General features: G+C 53.7%; 1 protein-coding gene across 3 annotated transcripts in view; it reads right to left on the bottom strand.

The window, feature by feature from the left end:
* The window catches only part of ZNF423 (zinc finger protein 423), a 333,820-nt gene that overhangs the window by 282,490 nt on the left and 37,468 nt on the right, over positions 1-13,862 (bottom strand). Inside the window, exon 1 of one of the 3 annotated variants that reach the window (XM_038531092.1) lies at positions 13,687-13,709. The exons of the other annotated variants lie outside the window; for them this stretch is intronic. The gene's annotated coding sequence lies outside the window, so the exon portion shown is untranslated. Of the gene's footprint in view, positions 1-13,686; positions 13,710-13,862 lie in introns of those variants that run through there. 3 annotated transcript variants of the gene reach the window in all.

The following is a 13,862-nucleotide window of genomic DNA, read 5'->3' as shown; positions in this document are numbered from 1 at the left end:
GCTGAGGGGGGACGCTTGGGGGTAAATGACTCCTCTTTTTGGAAGCCTCCAGAGCTGGGTCTGTGTGGTCAGTGTTGGATGTGCCAGTCTGGGTAGATCACAAACTCTCCCTTGCCCTGAGACACTACCCAGTCTCAATCCCTCATCTATAAAGCAGGAGTAGGGACACTTGTTTGGCTCAGGCTGAAGAACACATGACTTTTGACCTCAGGGTTGTAAGTTCAAGTCCCACGTTGGGTCTAAAAATAATAAATAGGGACTCCTGGGTGGCTCAGGAGGTTGAGCGTCTGCCTTTGGCTAGGAGGTGATCCCTGGGTCCCGGGATCAAGTTCCGCATTGGGCTCCCTGCAAGGAGCCTGCTTCTCTCCCTGCCTGTGTCTCTGCCTCTCTGTTTCTAATGAATAAATAAATAAAATCTTTAAAATATAAATAAAATAAAATAATAAATAAAAATAATAAATAAAACAAAAATAATAAAGTGGAAATAATAAAGTCCCCATTTGTTTTGAAGGCAAAGTGCAGTAACATACATAAAGAGCTTAGCCCAGAGCGCCTGGGTGGCTCAGTCGATGGAGCATCTGCCTTCAGCTCAGGTCATGATCCCGGGGTCCTAGGATAGAGCCCCGCTTTGAGTTCCCTGCTCAGTGGGAAGCCTGTTTCTCCCCCTCCCTCTGCCACTCCCCCCACTTGTTTTCTCTGGCTCTCTCTATCTCTCTGTCAAATAAATAAAATCTTAAGGAAAAAAAAAAAAAAGAGCTTAGCCCAGTGCCTGGCACACAGTGAGCAACACTAAATAGGATTATTGTGTCTGCACTCCCAATAAATCTGTTCAGGGTTTGGGGGTTTCCTGCAAATTCCCTTTCGGTGCAACTGCCTGCCTGGGCCTTAACACTTGGAGGGCCTCAGGCCTCCCAGGCTGTCCTCCTGTTTAATCCCCTCTCCCTGGGGTTAATCTCCTCGTTCATATATATATTTCATTTCATACAGTCACCCCTGCACGATCTCGTTAACCAGCAACATGCAGCATATAAATGTGGATTTACAACAGGGCCTGGCTCCCACTTCCTGGTTCGGTGGCAACACTGGGTCCTCAGCCACTAGCTGTCCAACCCTGATGGAAGGTGACGAAGCCAAGAACACACACTGCTGTGCATGGAGGGGCCGTAACCATGTCCCATGCCAAGGGGTGGATGGAAGCGGCCCACTGTGTGCGAGGAACCTGAACATGGGAGCTGGAACCAGGGGGTCAGGGAACACAGCCCCTCGCTCAGGAGGGAAAGGGACAGCACCCACCCAGACCTGTCCACTGCTCAAGATGCAAAGGAAGGAGCAGATGAGACCAGAATCCCACTCTCTTGCCTTTTTTCCAATTTTGTTTGAAGAAAAGCACCGTAGAGTAGAAACTATTATTTTTTACAACCCCTTAACAACTTATCCTCTGTGCTAACATACTGTAAATAAATGTCACTACTTTGTTATACATGTGGTTTATCTTAAACACAAGCAAAGAGGAAACTGAGTCTCTTATTAGAAACGGATGTGCACGTACGTGTGCATGTGTGTGTGTGTAAGTGTTTTCATCTGGTTTGGGACATGCAGACCAGCTCTCCGTCTGCTTCTTCATATCAAAAGCCCCAAGCCTTCCACAGGAACAAATGTAATGGCCATTTCCAAACATTTGGTAATTCCACATAGATGTCCCAGGGGTAGGGGCAATCATAATAAATACTTTACAGTCTCAGGAGTCAATACTTTTCATAGGTCTGATTTGGGAGGGGGACATTTCATTGGCACCACGTGTCCCCCAGCTCGGTCCCATCGCCCACCCATGGTGGTGAGAATGCACCTGGGGGCCTTCAAGGGGCCTAGTGTCTCCCCCTGGCAGCTGGCCCCACCAGGGCAGGACTGACACCACCTGCCCCACCTGACGTTCCTGAGACGATGCCCAACAAGGCGGGTGTGGTGGGAGTCTTCCTGGCCATGAGCCCTGAGCAGTCCGGTCCCCAGGGCTGGCAGGGCTCACCCCACCCCCTCCCTCCAGTCCTCCCAGGAGTTTGTCCAGGAGCACACATATCTGTAACTTGAGTTACAGAATGCTTCTCTTTCTTTCTTTTTTTTTTCTTTTTTTCTTTTTTTTTTTTTAATGAGATACACACAGGGAGATAAGCTGAGACACAGGCAGAGGGAGAAGCAGGCTCCCTGCAGGGAGCCTGATGTGGAACTCGATCCCAGGACCCCAGGATCACGCCCTGAGTCGAAGGCTCAACCAACCACTGAGCCACCCAGCCGTCCCAAGAATGCTTTTCTTTACCTCAGCTCCCCTCCTACCTCCTTGGCTTACATGCCTTCGCGTCGCGCCTCCGAAGGACACTCCATGTGAAATCACACACCTAGTGTGCTACTCACAATTTTCCTAACAGATATTAGAAGAAGCATGGCAAGTAACATTTGCCTAATAGACAGTAGAATAAACCTGTAAGTATGGGGGAGGGGACTCTCGTTCGCCTATGGGCCATCTGAACCACGGCAGGATCTGGGAATGTGGAATGTCACACTTGGGGGAATGCAGGCACACCCTGATAACTAGGCAATGGGGAGCCAGCGACCGCACCCCCTCCTCACTTCCGCCCGGCCCAAAGTTCCCATCCAGCATCCTATATGGAACTCCGGGAAGAAGTCCAGCCCACTTCAGTTCAGTGAGGGCTGAACGTCAGGTGACAAGGGCAGCACTGGGCAGAGGTTGGCAGGGGACATGCCAACTACAGACTCTCCCCCCACGTGTGGCTCATCAGCCCACCAAGGCCTCAAGCGGGGGGATGGAAAATTCTGGGGAGTACGCAGGTCATCTTCCCGCACCAGAGCCAGGCTCTCGGGCCTCAGCGGTGTGGGCCCACTTCACAGGCTGCACTTCCATGGAGAGCACCAGGACGGGCCCAGGCAAAGCAGCTTCAGAAAGCCTAAGGGGAGCCCTACTGAAGCCAAAGCCCCAGAGGGGCCTGGTGGATGGCAAGGGATGCAACCCAAGACAGGCCGCCTGCAGCCCCCCAGGCCCCAACAATAGCACACAGCCCTGGAAGGAGGAGGCATGGCCCTGGGTGGGGGTACACCCAGCTCTTCTTACCATCAATCACATCTGTCTCACCCCTCAGCCCTGAGAGGCCCAGTGCTTGCCAGATGTGGGCCGCCCGTGGGGACAGAGTTCATTTTTCCTCGAGTCCTGTGATAATACTTGGCTGTGTTTATTTAACTTTCTGCTTTGGATGGGCCAGGAAAATCAGTTTGGCTCCCTTCGATCAAAACAGAGCAGCCCACACATCATGCAAGGACACCCACACAGAAGACGCTCCCCCTACACCATCCGAAAAAACACATCTGGCCCACTGCTGGCAGGGGCCGGCCTCGGGGCCCAGGGGAGACTGCTCGGTGCAGTCGGGGGTAGGCCAGGACTCCCACCCAGGCTCCCCACCACCCCAGGGTGGCATCTCGGTCCCTCACCGGGCCCAGGACCTCTGGGAGGGTGCAGGTGGCACAGGTGCAGCTCAGGGGTCTAGGAACCAAAGTTCACTTGAGGAAGGTGAGAGAATGATGAAAGGACAGGACAGTCCACGGAAAGGGTCTGTGGACTCCGACTCCGAGTCCTGGGCTCCAAGGCCCAGGAGGTCCGTCCAGCACCTGCAAAAGCAGATGTGCTGCCTTCTTCCTGCAAGGCCCACACTCTAGCTCCCAGGGGAGAAGGTGGGTTTACAAAGCCAGGAAACACCCCACACACTCCCTGTTCTTCTGTTCTGATTTGTAGTGCCCTTGTTTAGCGCCATGGTACCTGTTGCATGCTTCTATGGCTGGCGACAAGGACACCGGGGCTCCGGGGCTGGCCCACAGGCCACCCCCTTCCCACCCTCACCCCCTTCCCTCAGGAGAGGACACCCAATGCCCAAGCCCCGCCCAGGCCCTACTCCCTGCAAACAGTCCTCCTTGCCCTTCTTTGACCCCTGGGAGATGCACACAGAAGCTCCATCCACCCTTTCGAAACAAACATTGGAAGAGACCCACAGATGCCCAGGGTGGTTGGGGGGGCAGGGGGATCCAGGGGACTAGGAGACTAATCCAGAAGCAGAGGCATATCCCATCCCCCCTTGCTCAGAAGCTCCTCACCCCACGCAGCCAGCCACAGAGGGGTTGCCTAGAGGTCCTGCCCCGCCAGGTCCAGCTCTCTGCCTGGCATGTCGCCGACGCACGCTTCTTCCGCACGAGCTTCCGCACGGATGCTCATCAGTGCATTTGGTCCATAAGACCTCCCAGGCAGGAGACTCCAACAGCTAAGAGCACAAAGTTTGTCATCAGACAGACCCGGGCTCGAGGCCTGGCTCCGACGTTAACCAGCTGTGTTACACCAGGCATGCGGTGTCTCTGTGCCTCAATTTCCTCATACCGCATTCAGCACGCTCTCACACCCTGAAGGAGTCACATTTGCCAACCGGGTCAGGGTGCTGGGTCAGGATGGGCAACACGCGTGTCCTGTGTCACAGAGAGGGCTGAGGCCCAAGGATTGAGGTGTCTACTGCATCCTGCATGGGAAGCCAGCCCATCCCAGACTCCAGTCCCATCAGATCCTACCTCATTGTTACTGATCCCTGCCGATCACACACCCTGGTCTGGGGGTGAGCAGGGCACAAGCGGGGCCCCTAGAAGCCTATGCAGCCAGCACTTCCTTACTAGAACAGTTTGCAACAGTCGGACACCTCTGCAGACTGAGGACCCAGAGGCCCCTGGGTACCACTGAGCCGGGGAAATCCTTCTAGCGCACAGCCTGGCCCTGCTACAGAGAGGGATATGCCACAGCCACTCACCCTGGCCGGCTAGGCACCAACCAGACCCAAGGGCCAGGCCAACAGAGGAGCATGCAGCCCCTCTTCCAGACATTCCAGCCCAGGTTGTCCCCCACAGGGGCCAAGGACAGGACTCCAGCTCACCTCCAAGCCGGAGGCTTGAGTGCCTGATAGGAGGTGCCCAGTCCCCACCTGGGCCTGCCACCCACCAACAGAGCCCCCCAGCCCTGCAGCCTTCCTCATTAACAAATATTCTCTGGAAACCAGATGCCCTTGAGAGACATCTGCACCAGGCACAACCCCCAGGGCAGGCATGCCGCCGCCCCCCAAGCTCCTAAGAAGTGGGCAGGGTAGTGGGAAGAGGCCAGGCACAGAGCCCAGCAGGCCCAGACATACGAATACTGCACGTCTGGCTCAGCAGACACATCTGTAAAATGGGAGAAAGAGAGGTGCGTGTTCAACATCACGCAGTTATAATCACTGGATAAGGTCTGTATGGGCTTAAAGCACCATGAGCACATATAAAGGCCACAACACATAACAGCATATCATCAGGGTGACCTCAGGTGCCAGGCACCAGGCTGAGCATTTGGGGAGCATTAGCTACTTTAATCCCCACAGCACCTGTATGCCATCCGACACCAGGAATCCAAGGCTGGAGAACAGGAAATGACTCGCCCAAGGTGACACAGCCCTAGCTTGGGAAAGCCAGAGTAATGCGGCTCTGCCTCCAGAGATAGCCAACCGCTGCCGTTGCAATTACCAGCGCTCTTACTGCGGGGCTCGTCACCCTCAGAATAGCCTCCAGAGTCTCCATCTGTGTCCAGGCCCTGGACCCCCAAGGACCCCGCCCCAGCTCAGGCACCTGAACTCCCGCGTCCCAGGCAAACATTTTCCTGTCTCAGTGCCTTTGCTACAGGTGCTCCCATCACCTAAAATGCCCCCCTCCGTATCAGGGGCCTCACCTGACCTCTGCCGTCCAAAAGCCCCATCCATCCCTGGGGAAAGAGAGCCCTCCCTCCCCTCTGGTTCCCATAATCCTCTTTCAGTGTGAGGCGAGGCTGGGGCTCCAAGGCAAGGCTACCCCAGGCAGGGAGCCCCATCCTGCCCTCCCCACCTTGTCTCTCCTCCCTCCCAGCCAAGGCCTCGCCCCAGGAGGCAACACTGCCAGCTGGTTAAAGCCAATTCATCCCCAGCCCTTTGCTTTTCTTACTTTTTTTTTAATCCCCCAGGGAAAAAAAATTCAAATACAGGCAGGCACACCGAGAAAAATCAAACTGACCCATCACACCCCACTTGGAAACACTGTAGGTGTTTTAAGGAGTTCGGCCTTAAGGAACACTTTCCATGCATTTCCTTTTGTAACAGAACAGGGGGCCTCCCCCGCGTGTCCTCATGCCCCCAACTCCAGGTGTGCACGGCAGCGCTGGGAAGTCCAGCTGCGAGAGGCTCAGAGCCACCAGGGAGGTGGCCGAGAAGGTGCACCAGGATAATGGGGGGATCTTGAAACCACATCTTGGGAGGCAAAGCGAAGGAACAGACGCCGCTGAGCCCAGAGGGGCAGGTGCAGGGCTGACTTCAGGCATCTGAAGGGCTGTCATGGGGAAGAGGGACCGAGCTTGCTCTGTGGCCCCGAGGGGTCAAGCGGAGACCAGCGCGTGGAAGTCCCTACAGGGAGACTGCAGGAAGGAACAGACAGGATTCTAACAGCAGAGGCTACCGGGGAAGGTGCACTCAGGAGGTAGTGAGGCTGCCGGCGTGGGAGGGGGTCGAGCAGAGCTAGAGAGACCCTCGGGGAAATTCAAGGCTCAGTGAGGAGGGGAGGCTGGAATTGACCTTGACAGGCTCCTCTGGTCCAGGATCTCAAACACGCACAGGGGCACCAGAGATGAAGAGGGGAAGAGGGGGAGACAGTCTCCACCCCTGGCTCAACCGAGCTGCTGCCCGGGAGCACGCTCAGCAGGGTCAGATCTTCTAGATTTCCCCGGAAGGCCAGAGATCTGAATGTTTATATGAAACACTGCAATTTTTAAACTTTTTTAAACAATTTTTAAATTTCAGGCCAGATATAGTCTGCGTCCTGCCTGCTGGAGACCCCCCGTCAAACAAGGAGCTCACAGGGCCCGTGAGGCAACCAAAAAACAAGGGGAGCCCCTTCAGGGCCTGGAAGAGCAGCCATTCCCGCAGGAACAGAATGGGTTAAGTGATGATTTGGCTCTCTGCTCCACTCCAAGGCTGCAAGGCTGCAGCTGGCCTCCTAGGCCCCGGGAGGCTCTGTCAGCTGCCCAGGCCCCCGCCCAACCTGCCCGCCCCAGCCACCCAGCCTGGAACCCTGGATCTGGGAACAGGACAGCTGCCCTGGGGCTGGCCGGCCACAGCCAGCCAGGGAGAGATTCCGTTCTCCATGCCCCGCTGAGAGCCATTTGCTCATTTGGGACGGATGCCACAGGGGCAGAGAAGCAGGCTGCTGTCCCTGCTCTCGTCCGCCACTTCCCCTGCAGCTCCAGGCCTGGACAAGGAGGAAACCTCCGGCAGCATGACCGTCGAAACCATGACAAGTACAACTGTTCCCTGAGCACCTACACCAAGGACCCGGCTGGGTGTTCAACACACGGTGGGCTCGTGTGATCCTCATAGTGACCCTGTGGGGCAGTTTCTAACCATCCTCTCGCTTCCCTAGTGAGGAAACCGATGCTCAGAAAGGTTAAGACACTCACCCACGGTCATACAGCCAACAAGAGGCAGAGCTGGGATTCAAAGGCAGGTCTGTCTGGCTCTAAACCCCACACACAGCAAACCACTGGGTCAGAGGGTCCCAGCTGCCAGGCACCCATGTACCCCCTCCACCCGGTTATGTCCCATGGAATCTAGGTACCTCGTGCCTCACTACGGAGGAGAGACAGAGGTGGCAGGGCCAATGTTACTGGTATAGGCTGAGGCACATAGGCCAGCGAATGTCAAGGCATTTCCCTTGGGTTCCCCTCGGGATGTCCACTCCACATGAGTCATGTCTTGTAAGAAATGGGGGCGCTTAGGCTTGAGGGCCACAGCAGGAGGAGACAAGGCCCCCGTGGCCCCAGGAGTAACCTCAGGCTGGTCCCATGGTCATTAAACAAAAGGCAACTCTTAGATCTCCTCAGATGGAGAGCCTTGGACCTAGGACTTTTTCATCCGAAGCAATAATCCCTGGGAAATCTCAAGTTGGATGAGCTGCCTATAACTTTTTCAAAAACACATGGCAACAGAGGCACCCGGGTGGCTCAGTCAGTTGGGCATCTGCCTTCAGCTCAGGTCATGATCTCAGGGTCCTGGGATCGAGTCCCACGTCAGGCTCCTTGCTCAGCAGGGAGTCTGCTTCTCCCTCTGCCTCTGCCTGCTGCTCCTCCTGCTTGTGAGCACATGCTCACTCTCTTTCGCTCTCTGTCAAGTAAATAAACATAATTTTTAAAAATGTACACACGTCAAAAGAAACACGCAGATATTCAGACCTCAAGTGTTCGTGTAAGGGTGGCCGTTACTCTTGGCCAGGGGCACGAGGCTGGGGGGCAGGCTCCAGGAAGCTGGCCAGGCTGTTTCCTGACCTTGATGCTGGTTCTGCGGATGTGTTCAGTTCACGAAACTTCATCAAGCTGAACGCATACGGCAGATATGTGACACCTCAGGAATATAAAGCTAATGCACAAATCACAGAAGCGGCGCGCTCAATTAACTGGTTTGGAATCACATCTAACAGGTTGGAGAGTACAAACATGTGAGGGATTGCAGGCATACTTCCATTTGTACGGGGAGGGGGAGAGAAATGTATGTTTTTCCTGTGTGTGCACACACACCAAATCCTTCTGGGACAAGAAACCAGTAACACCAGTGGCCTCCAGGGAGAGGAAGTGGGTGGCTGGGGGTGTTTTGATTTTAATGCCTTGTGTATCCATTAGCAATTAATTTTAAGGTTATATGTGTTGTCCTTAAAATCCCCGGCCACACCACCAGAGGTACCTGCACTGCATTCTGGGGAGCAGCACTGTATCATCTGTCCCTTGTTGGTCTCCTCCTGTGTTCTGGCCATGCTAAGGCTACAGGACTGTGTCCTTCCTGTCTCCCATGTCCCTGTCTGCATAAAAAAGACACTACACCGGGATCCCCCCAAGGCCCCAGCCCATGCTGGCACCCTAGAAGTCGTGACTTGGTAAATCCCAGCCGACGGCCCAAAGCCAGCCAAATAGGCAATGGTCCCCTTCAGCCCAAGCCCACCCTGCATCCTGCCCCTGGGGGCTGCTGGAGCCTTCCGAGATGGCCGGGCAACCTAGCAGGGCATCGTGACAGGCAAGTGTGTCACCCACGGGGTGCCCAGTGCCCCAGCCTCTGCTATCAGCACCCGGCCTGTGCCCAAGGGAACCACTTCTCACCCATTTGGACCTCGATGGACTGTCAGGCAAAAATGCCTCCCCCTCCCCTGGGACCCCACCAGGCTAGAGGCTCACAACCTTCCCAGACACTGATCCTGGAGCACAGCACGGCAGGGAATGGAAGGAAGGGGTCTTCCATCAGCTCCCCCTTAACCTCCCACTAAATTCCCTTTGGCCTGAGTCATCCAGAGTTCACTTCCGCCGTGAGCCACCACTGAGCCCTCGTGGAGGGGGAAGCAGCACGGTAGCTGAGCCCCCGGGACGGTCCCACCATTATCCCCCACCCAGAAACCCACCCAGGCAGGGCCAAGGGTCTGCACCCTTCCTACTGGCAGAAACGCCATGGAAAGGCAGGAGGAGGCTTCACTCGGCCTTCCCCAGAAGAAGCTGAAGGAAGAAAATAAACACCTCCTCCTCGCTCAAGGATGTTAGCAGGATTAGCTGAACCCCCACCTCTTCCTCCTGGAAACCCCGGACAGCTCAGGAAGCAACAGTGCAGGGGAAAGCAGGAGGCCGTGCCCCCAGGGGCTGAGCACTGGCTCGGAGAAGGCCCCGGTCACAGTCGCAGCCTGGCCCTCAGCAGCCGGGGGACCCCAGACCAGGCCCGTAACCCCGCCTTTCCAAGCACCATCTGTACATGGACCTGGTTAACCTACTTCCCACGGGGCTGCCCACCTGGTAAATGGAGAGCCAGTAAGTTGAGTGTGGTGAGCCTCGGTGAGTTATACTAGCTTTGCCGACGACGGTGCGGGACTCTGGAGGCGGACAAGGACAGGGTGGGATTCCCTCTCTCGGGCACGGACAGGAAGCATGCTCAGTGATGAACTACCAAAATTACTCCCAACTCTCCGGGTGCCTCCCCCAAATTCACCGGGTTGGCTATACAATTTGATCCAGAGAGTTTTATAAGCCAATATTGGTGAGATAGATAGATGATGAGATAGATAGATAGATAGATAGATAGATAGATAGATAGATAGATAGATAGATAGATAGATGATAGATTGATTTTATAAAACACAAAGGGGAGCCTGGATGGCTCAGTCAGCAGAGTACGTAACTCTTGATCTCAGGGTCATGAGTTCAAGCCTCATGTTGGGTGTGGAGCTTATTGGAAAACACTCATGGGGCACCTGAGTGGCTCAGTTGGTTGGACATCTGCCTTCCACTCAGGTCATGATCCCAGGGCCCTGGGATCGAGTCCTGCATCAGGCTCCCTGCTCAGCGGGGAACCTGCTTCTCTCTCCCCCTCGGACCCTCCCCCCTACTTGTGCTTTCTCTCTCTCTCTAATAAATAAATTAAATATTTTTTAAAAAAGAAAACACGCATGCACATGCACACACATGAATAATTCACAGCTTGGCAGGCCGCAGAGCTCTGGCCTCCCTTCTGAGCCAGGCAGCCCTCCTGAGGCTCTCCTCCCCACACACGTACATGAGAACGCCCTCCTCTCAAGCCACCCCAGTGGAACAGCATGCTGTCAGGGTCTCAGAGTCTGGAACGAAACAGACCCAGGCCTGTAGCTATCTGACCCTTGGCACTTATCCACTGTGTGACCTTTGGCAAGTCATTCAACCTCTCTGAACCTCAGCTTCACCAACTACAAAATGAGGAGAGCATCTATGTTCATGAGAGAACAATGCTGGTCAGTAAATGCAGCCATCATTAGTATTATTAATTATCAATAATAAAAGTATTATGATCCCTTCCCTGTCCTGACACCCTCAGTCACTCCCCTTGGGGCAACAGCAGGACAGATTTTTTTTTTTAAGATTTTATTTATTTATTCATGAAAGATATACAGAGAAAAGCAGAGACATAAGCAGAGGGAGAAGCAGGCTCCCTGAGGAGAGTGCAGTGTGGGACTCGATCCCAGGACCCCGGGATCATGACCTGAGCCAAAGGCAGATGCTCAACCACTGAGCCACCCAGACATCCCAGGATGGACAGATCTTGACACGAGGTCAGAACAGGAAGTGATCTCACAGCCTCCCAGCCTTTGTTAAGCACTTCCCTGACCTTGCCAGAGAAGTCTAATGTAGAACCTTCATTTATAAAGGCAAGAAGACATGGGGGCCCAGCACCTCACCTCTCAGCCTCTCCTGGCAGGTTTATCTTAGCACTGTGGGAAACCGCTGATCCGGTCCAAAGTCCCACTGGACAGACGAGGAAACTGAGGCACAGAGTAGCGGTGAGACTGGGGCAAAGTCACACAGCAAGCAGGAAGCAGGGCTGGAGTGGGAGCTGTCACTGCCACAGCTCACGTAACCCTCGAGTACTGGCAGTGCTTGAGAGCTCTGGTGCCAGCCAGCTAACACGAAGTGGGGAGCGAGGCTCGCCATAATACAGCAGGGACGCGTGGAACCGTGGCATTCGACAGCACGCACGCCCTCGTGGCCATGGGCAGCCCCAGCCGATCTCTGCTTATGCAGTAGTGCCAGGCCAGTCAGATCTTCCGATTACTTTGAAAAGAAGCTACAAATTTGGATTTTTTGTGTGTGCGAACTTTTCTGAATTTTATGTGCGATGTTCTGATTCCAAACAAATTTTAATCCCGAGCGGTCAGCAAAACAAAATATTCTGGCCCTGGAGGTGGGTCCTTAGATAACCAGTTTGCAACCTCTGTTCCAGTGTTTCAGTGGAGACCCTGAGTATGTTCTTTGGCATTGAGTCAAAATGACATGAGAGACGCTGGGAAGGTCTCTTTCCCTGCAAGTCACTATCTTACCTGGGTGGCTAAAATTCTACTGTTAGCTATTCATTCCTTTGAGTCAAACAGTGCTCTCCTCGGATGTTCTTTTAAAAAGAAGATTCCAAAGAGATCATTGTAAGTGTCTTTGTCTAGAGGACACACCTGGGCACTGTTTCAGTCCTGGAAAAACAGAAATTAATAATAACAATAAAAATAGCCACATTAGGGGCGCCTGGGTGGCTCAGGGTCCTGGGATCATGCCCTATGTCTCACTCTCTGCTTAGCAGGGAGCCTACTTCTTCCTCTCCCTCTGCCCCTACTGCTCTCTCTGTTTGTGCTCTCTCTCTGTTCCTCCATCAAATAAATAAGTAATTTTTTAAAAAAAATAGCCACAATAGCAATAACTAAGCTATACTGAGCAATGACTTATGCTTAAGGCGCTCTCCCAAGTACCGGGGGGACAGCGCGGACTGCAAAAGTTTCGGAGAAGGAAGAGAAGCACATGTCTATTTTAGAGAAGAAGCTGCTAATACCCCCCCTCAAAATACCACCCCCCATATGAGACCAGACACTTGGTGTCTTTCCAGCAGAGAAGCATCCACCACATTTGCGATCTCAAAATAAGTCTGGCGTCTTCCAGGGACAAAACTTTCAGCTGCCAAATAGCTGGGGCTCGGCCGAAGCTCTGGCCACCTGACGTTCTGGGGTCAGGGGGGTGCACAGAGTCCTGGCAATGGGGAGGGGAGGGCAGAAGGTAGGCAGGGGAGAGTTATCTCGACACTTTTCCCTAAAATGCTGATCTTAGGTCTAGACAATAGAAAAGACACAGCTAAAATTACTATGAAGTCTTTCCCCAAAAGGCCATTGGTTACATCTGATTTTAAAAGGCACTTGCAGAAGTGGCCACCCTCTAGGCCCATCGGGGAGCTCCGGATGAGGGCTCTGGAAGAGGCCTGCAAGATTACAGACTCAGTAAAGAGACATGCAGGGCTGGGGAGGATTTCCCAGGAGGCAGAGCAGGAACTGGAACATGGGTCCCTGACCCCAATCCAGAGTCTAGGTCCCAGAGCCACAGGTACCACCACATGCCTTAGTCTAAACAAGACCTGGGTAGAGCCACACTCAGGGAGGAATTCACAGGCTGAGCTAGAGCCCTAGAGGTAGGAGAACTGGGGAAAGGGTAAAGAACACAAGAAAATAAATTCAAAACCATCCTCCAATCCCATGGTTGTTTTCAGCACATTTGTGCTCAGTACATGCACTTTTACTCCTTCTGTCTTTTGGAACCCTTTAGATAAGTGAGGAGAAAAGTATGGCTATCTCCATTTTATCAAGGCCCAGAGAGGTTAAGACACTAGTCCACGATCACACAGCTGGAATACCAGGTCTTCCAACCTCTGTAAGCTCAGTTCACAAATCCACTTCTCTGTGCTTAACACATTGGCCTCTCCCAAGTTCATCCAGCCTGCCAAGCCTTCTGGGGGCTGGGGTGTTGGGGTGGCACTGGGCACTTCTATCAGCACCATGGGCCCCTACCCCCGTGCCAGGCCCACACTCTTCCCCAAATTTTTCATGGTTCAGTCTCAGTTCTATCATCCCTTTTTCCAGGAAGCTTTCTATTCACTTGAAATCCAATTCCCCTGCTCCTTACCATATCCACCCCCCAACTGAATGGCAGTTGAGCATCCAGCCAAGCCTACCTTCCCTCTTTGGCAAATTACCGGGAGGCATTGTAAAAATTCAAGATTCCTGAGCTCCACTCACAGAGATTTGAGGCATCAAATCTGGGGTGATGCCTGGGAATCTGCATTTCAAACCAGTTCCTTGGTGATGATCCCGATCCGGTGTGTCCAATATGATAGCTGTAGGCTTCCCGTGGCTATTTTAGTTAAAATTAAACGAAATTTAATATAGGGGCTCCTCAGTCCCACTACCACATT

The sequence above is a fragment of the Canis lupus genome, chromosome 2, assembly GCF_011100685.1.
Source record: "Canis lupus familiaris isolate Mischka breed German Shepherd chromosome 2, alternate assembly UU_Cfam_GSD_1.0, whole genome shotgun sequence".
Lineage (NCBI taxonomy): Eukaryota > Metazoa > Chordata > Mammalia > Carnivora > Canidae > Canis > Canis lupus.
This window is presented reverse-complemented; position numbering and strand designations above follow the sequence as displayed.